This window comes from Abramis brama (assembly GCF_963993115.1).
Source record: "Abramis brama genome assembly, chromosome: 24".
Classification (NCBI taxonomy): domain Eukaryota; kingdom Metazoa; phylum Chordata; class Actinopteri; order Cypriniformes; family Leuciscidae; genus Abramis; species Abramis brama.
Window position 1 is genome coordinate 2,080,950 of NC_139986.1, and position 7,196 is coordinate 2,088,145.

The following is a 7,196-nucleotide window of genomic DNA, read 5'->3' on the forward strand; positions in this document are numbered from 1 at the left end:
ATGCCACTTAGGCCATGTTTGCTACTTTACAGTTAAAGCTTCAGATTAGTGCTGGGCAACGATTAATCGCATCCAAAATAAAAGTTTGTGTTTACATAATATATGTGTGTATAATTATTTTGTATATATAAATACCCACATATGCATGTCATATATTTAAGAAAAATGTGTTATGTATGTATAAAATATTTATATTTAGGCCTATATATAATGTAAATTATATATATATATATATATATATATATATATATATATATATATATATATATGTGTGTGTATATACATGTACACACACATGCGAATATTTCTTAAATATATACATGCATATGTGGGTATTTATATATACAAAATAATTATACACACACATATATTATGTAAACACAAACTTTTATTTTGGATGCGATTAATCGTTGCCCACAATGCCCACTAGTTCAGAAATAACACAAGCCTTGAAATACTAGACAACAGGCACGTGCACACATAGACATCAAAGGGGGCTTGAGCACCTGCCCTTTTTATTCCTGGAGAGAAAGTGCCCTTTTTTCTGGGGTGCTTTTTTTTTATTTTTGAAAAATAATATATATTCCTGTTAATAATATATATCCCAAATAAATCTACCAAATAAATAATTAATTTGACACAAAAAAATAATTTAAAAGGGAGTTTATTGATTTAAACCCGATTGTATTGCTTCCGCTAAAGAAAATAGTACGCTCCGTCTCTACGGTTAGAATCCTGTGAGTCCATAGCAACGCTCTGTTTTTCATGGCAACGGTCTGTTATACTCCGCACAGCGGTCTGTTATCAAGAAATAACCTTTACAGTCTATGGAAATAACAGACCGCATTCTACATTGGAATTCAACCAAGCCAAGTAATAAAATAAGCATATATCACCACCAGGTGACATGCTTTAGTTCTCTTACGAGAGGTTCTCTCGTATTGCGTAAGTAGCTTACGCTTCGGGAAAGTTCTCTTTCTTCGAGATCTGAAGCCAAAAAATTATCCTTAATTTTGCATTTATTGTCAACGCAGTGCAGCGGCAGGCAGACCAAAGCAAGCTGTATAAGCGTGCTCATTGGCTGCCAGGCGGCAACTGCTTAAGCCTACCAGTGAGCCCGGCGTGACGTCACACCCAATGAGCTAACCGTCAAGAAGGGTGTGGCCAGTGTGTATATATTGAGGGCTCACAGGCTGAACTCTGATTTTCTTGTCTTCAGCGAAGCTCTTCGCATCGCTGGATCTTGAGAAGCCGCCGCCGTCGAAACCAGCAAGCCTAGGACAGCGCCTGAGGAAGCCGGCCGCCTTCAGCCATCCGTGCCTGCTACGCTATCCGGCGACATATCCTTTTATTACTGCTGTGTGTGTTCGCCCTGCGACACACACTCTCTCTCACTGTTCTAAAAGAGCACGAGGCGTTTTTGTCAAAATGCCTCGTTTTTCCTGCGGCTCGTGCCGCCACCTCTTCTGCGCTCTCTGCCTGGGCCGCGAGCACGCCGCCACCGCACTCTCTACGGGCGGCTGCCCCGAGTGCGAGGAACTTTCAATGTCGACCCTGCAGGCTCGACTTGAAGTTTTCGACCAAGCTGTCGCTCCGCCTGTGAGCTTGTGAGCCGCGCAAGAAGAAGCGCCGCTTGCAGAGACCACCTGAGACTGTTGTGACTGAGGAGCCCTCGAGCTTCTCTCCGCCCCCCCTCCCGGACGCTCAACCGCCGGCTCTCGCCCGCGCCGCCGCCACGTCAGAGGATGAGGCGAATGAGATAGACACTCTCCCTCTGTTCGAGCCGCGCCACTGCGCCGCTCACAAGGGATGGCAGAAGCGGACGGTCTTGGAGCTCTCTTTTACGTTACAAGAAAGCTACTCCATCCTCGCGCGTCACTCACCGGCGAAAAGGAGAACAGAGTGTTTTCGTCCCGCTGTGGCCGGACCTACCTCCATTTCTCAGTCCCCTCTTAAGTTCAGGCGACTGGAATTGTTCATATCGCAGTGTACGAGCCTGTTATAAATACACGCACGCCTGCAAGCAAACGGCGTCACAAGACATGACGCTCTCTTATATGCTCGCTCTAACCGAAAGCTATTGTATTCTCCCCTGTGGCTCAGTGGCGGAATCTTAGGCTTTCGCGGCCAGAGACCCGTGTTCGATCCCGGCTCTCGCGGCAGTTAATAATTTATGCTGTTCGTTTCTCCGAGCTCGCGGCCAGTTTTTCTTACATACAGAAAATGAACCCGCCTCTCGTACCACTCCTACTCATGGTGCTCGAGTATTTATGAGCGTCTAAACATGAGGGAAGAAAAGACGGTTAAGTCCCGCTGCGGCTGGACCACTGTCAAAGCTTCACGCTCTGTCAGTCCCCGTTGCCACGGCTACTGCAGATGTTTACTTCGCAGTCATCGAGCCGGTATATCTACCCGCTCGCCTGCGCGCAACCACCGTTCTCACGGCGACCCAGAGAAATCTCAAATGAGCATAATGTCTGGTTGCACGGCTCACGCCGTATGTGTTTCAAATGCAGTGAATGTGCCCACGTTTCCGTGTTCACCCCTGCACACAAGCACTATAAATCCCGTGTTTCTCACAGAGCCCACTCTCACAAAGCAGGCAGAAGCCGCTCGAGTGTTAAAAGTAGGTCACGTGTCCACCTCACCGTGCCCACACCTACTCACTGCCCGCTCTGTCACACGGCCTCTCACGACCGGTCATGTTTTAAATGTAAGTCCTGTGCCCGCCTTCGAGCGCTCACACATACTAACGAACATTTCGCCCCGACGCCGCCCTCGCGCGTCGCGCCTCACACTATATGTTCCCCGTCCAAGCCACCGGGACACCGGGTGTAAAACGGCCAACTATCGCTGCGTGCGATCCGCCGTATCTAAGCACCAAAAGCGCGCGCGCTGCGCCCACCCCTCCGTTTTGAGCTCGAGACGCGCGGCGATCAGAGCCCGGAGGCCATTCTGCCCCTGGCTTCACACTCAAAAGCGTGGGAAGCTATTCCAGGCGCATCAGAATGGGTGCTAAGCACAGTAAAAAAGGGCTATACTCTGCAGTTCGCTTGCCGCCCCCTGCGCTTTCAGGCGCATACCGAGACGAGAGTGAATGGAGAAGTAGTACATCTACTTCGAGCAGAAATAGCTACACTTCTGTGCAAAGGGGCTATAGAACCGGTTTCCCCTTCTATGAGCGAGTCGGGCTTTTACAGCCGTTATTTCCTCGTTCCCAAGAAGGACGGAGCTCTCAGACCAATTTTGGATCTAAGATGTTTGAACAAGGCTCTTATGAGAAGACCGTTCAAAATGCTCACAACCGGGCAAATTCTCGCGCAAATTCGCCCGAGGGACTGGTTTATATCTCTCGATCTAAAAGACGTGTACTTTCAGATCCAGATAATACCCCGTCACTGGCCATTCTTGAGATTCGCCTTCGACGGTCAGGTATATCAGTACACCGTCCTGCCTTTCGGCCTGTCGTTGGCACCCCGTACACTTACGAAGTGCATGGACACGGCTCTCGCTCCCCTGAGGGGTCGGGGAATGCGAATTCTGAACTACTTGGACGATTGGCTAATTCTAGCACAGTCAGAGGCCGAACTCATCGCCCACAGAACAGTGCTTCTAAGCCACCTGGACAGCCTGGGGCTCACGGTCAACTGGACCAAGAGCTCATTAGTGCCCAGTCAATCAACCTCTTTTCTGGGTTTGGATCTGGACACTGTGGCAATGACGGCCCGCCTGTCGACACAGCGCGCGCGCTGCATTCGACACCTGGCCGCGTCCTTCCAGCCGGGCAGCACCGCACCTCTCAAGACATTTCAGAGGATGCTGGGTTGTATGGCTTCAGCTGCAGCAGTGCTTCAGCTGGGTCTGTTACGTATGCGCCCGCTACAACGCTGGCTGAATGCCCGAGTGCCTCACAGAGCCTGGGCTTCCGGCAGCATTCGAATCAGAGTGACTCAGAGCTGCGTTTTCAGCACTGAAGCCCTGGTTAGCGGCCGACTGGTACCAGCGGGGAGTGACAATGGGAGCCATCTCACACCGCAAAGTTATCTCGACGGACGCTTCCACCTCAGGTTGGGGTGCTCTTTCGAGGGCAAACCGGTCTTTGGCCTGTGGTCAGACCAGGAGAAATGCCTCCACATAAACTGTTTGGAGATGATAGCAGTCGAGAACGCACTCAAGCGCTTCCTCCCATTCATACAGGATCACCATGTGCTAGTCCGCTCGGACAACATGTCTGTGGTATCCTATGTGATCCGACAGGGCGGTGTCAGATCCAGGAACCTGTGCAAGCTGACAGAACGCCTTCTCGTGTGGGCTCACCGCTCGTTGCGCTCGCTGAGAGCCGCGCACGTGCCGGGCCACCTGAATGTCGGTCCAGACAGACTGTCCAGAGACATCATTCCCCCGGGAGAATGGTCCCTGCAACCCCAGACAGTCCAGTTTCTCTGGCGCCTATTCGGCAGAGCGGAGGTCGACCTCTTTGCGTCGAGAGACAACGCTCATTGCCCGAAATTTTTCTCGAAAAGCGAGGACGTGCTGTCCCAGACCTGGCCCAGCCTCCCGCTGTACGCTTTTCCCCCGATCTCCCTGTTACCACAGGTTTTAACATGGATCAGGGAAACACAGCACCCAGTGCTCCTTATAGCCCCGCGCTGGGAGAACCAGATTTGGTACCCAGAGCTGGTGAGGCTGTCGCACTCACCCCCATGGCCGATCCCGGTGAGTCAATCTGGCATCCCCATCCGGAGCGATGGTCTCTGCATGCATGGGTAATCAACGGATACCCGTTGACCTGCCAGAAGGGGTCGTGAACACGATCACGCAGTCTAGAGCTCCCTCCACGAGACGGCTCTATGCGTCTAAGTGGTCTGTGTTCTCTAAATGGTGCGCTACTAAGAGCTTTGATCCACGCACATGTGGGGTTCCGCAAGTGCTCTCCTTCCTACAGGAGCTGTTGGAAAAGGGCAGGTCCCCTTCCACGCTCAAAGTGTATGTGGCGGCTATTGCAGCGTTCGCTGAGACGACACGCAGCCGGGCAATCGGAAGGAATGAGCTTATTATCCATTTCCTCAGAGGAGCCAGGCGGATGAATCCCCCGCGGCCCCCCTCGGTTCCTATTTGGGATCTGTCCTTGGTCCTGGAGGCCCTGAAGGCTTTTCCTTTTGAACCGCTTGAATCTGTGGATCCTAAGTACCTTTCGCTCAAAACCGTTTTTCTGATAGCTCTGTCTTCAGTAAAACGCGTGGGGGATCTGCACGCGCTATCTATTAGCCCTGCATGTCTTGAGTTCGGACCGAATGACTCTAAAGTCATTCTCAGACCGAGACACAGGTATATTCCCAAAGCGATTGGTACCCCCTTTAGGGCACAAATCATCTCCCTCTCGGCTCTGCCAATATCCGATAACGGGGACAGTGATAACCTCCTATGCCCTGTTAGGGCGCTGAGAGTTTATATCACGCGTTCCGCCGCTTTCAGGCGGTCCGAGCAGCTCTTTGTTTCTTTTGGCGGACGCACCAAGGGTCTCGCCGCCTCGAAACAGAGTCTGCCCAGGTGGATAGTGGACGCGATTGCAGCAGCTTACGCCTCCAAACACCTGCAGTGTCCTTTGGGTGTCAGAGCCCACTCCACTAGAGGCATGGCCTCTTCGTGGGCCTGGTCCAGCGGAATTTCTATTCACGATATTTGTATGGCGGCGGGCTGGGCCTCCCCATCTACATTCGTGAGGTTTTATAACCTGGAAGTTCCCGCCCTGCAGGCTACACTGTTATCAGTATAAGTGGCATGTATGCTGCCCAGTCGCTTATGCGCAGACTATGTCCACATACTGGTTAATTTTCTGGTTGGCACCAGGGGAAGGATTCTTTTCCACAAATAGACCAGTGTTTCTGCTCTATTCCCTTTCCCTATACGTGTTTATGCACTGTGTGGGCCCGCGCTGCCGGCCACACCATTTCCACTGATGTATACAGACCGGCTATGCCGCTCTATCATTTATGTGAAGTGAAGTGCTTAGTACAGGTGTGGGCCCGACCGGCCACCTGTTTCAACGTTATGTTTTTCCCCGGTCTCCCTGGGATTCATGTGTTGGATGCTCGGCGCGCACGGCGTTGACAATGGGTTCCCGAAGCGTAAGCTACTTACGCAATACGAGAGAACCTCTCGTAAGAGAACGTACTCGGTTACCTAATGTAACCTCGGTTCTCTCTAGAAGAGGGAACAAGTATTGCGTAACCTGCCGTGACGCGCCACGAGCTTTTGCGCTTCAGACTATGAAAACTAGAGTTCAGCCTGTGAGCCCTCAATATATACACACTGGCCACACCCTTCTTGACGGTTAGAAGGGTGTGGAGGGCGCGAAGCGCCCTCATTGGGTGTGACGTCACGCCGGGCTCACTGGTAGGCTTAAGCAGTTGCCGCCTGGCAGCCAATGAGCACGCTTATACAGCTTGCTTTGGTCTGCCTGCCGCTGCACTGCGTTGACAATAAATGCAAAATTAAGGATCATTTTTTGGCTTCAGATCTCGAAGAAAGAGAACTTTCCCGAAGCGTAAGCTACTTAACGCAATACTCGTTCCCTCTTCTAGAGAGAACCGAGGTTACATTAGGTAACCGAGTACGTTATTTTGTTTATCCTATTTACCTGCATTGCCCTGTCAATTAGATGCAAATGTGCGCATTTTAACTAGTTGACGCCTAATTTGCATACAGAACGTCCCCAGTAATGACTTACATCGAGAGTCTTTCCCCCTGAAATTTAGAAATCTAAATTGGTGAATTTAGAAGAAATCTACAGATGCAAACAGATGGAGGATACACTCTAAAGAACGTAGTAAATCTGAGTAACTGCATCTGGTACATTAATAAATAAAACTGAGTAGAAATAAGTTAACATTAAACATTAAAAATAACAATATTTATAAATTAACTTTTTATTTATGAGTAATTAATAAATTAGCAGATTTTGCTATCTGTAACAAAATAGCAGCAACAGCCCTCTTCAGTTTAGAGTGAATATTTGTGTTGATTTTAAAGTGTTATGTATTCTGATAACACCAAAATAATTAAAATGATGTAGTGCCTTGTGCAAAAATAAAAAAATTATTAGTAAAACACGCCCCTCTGCTTGATGCAGTTATTTAGGTTATTCTAAATATATACTTGAAACTAGTAGCATAGAAAATGTTTTCAAAACATGC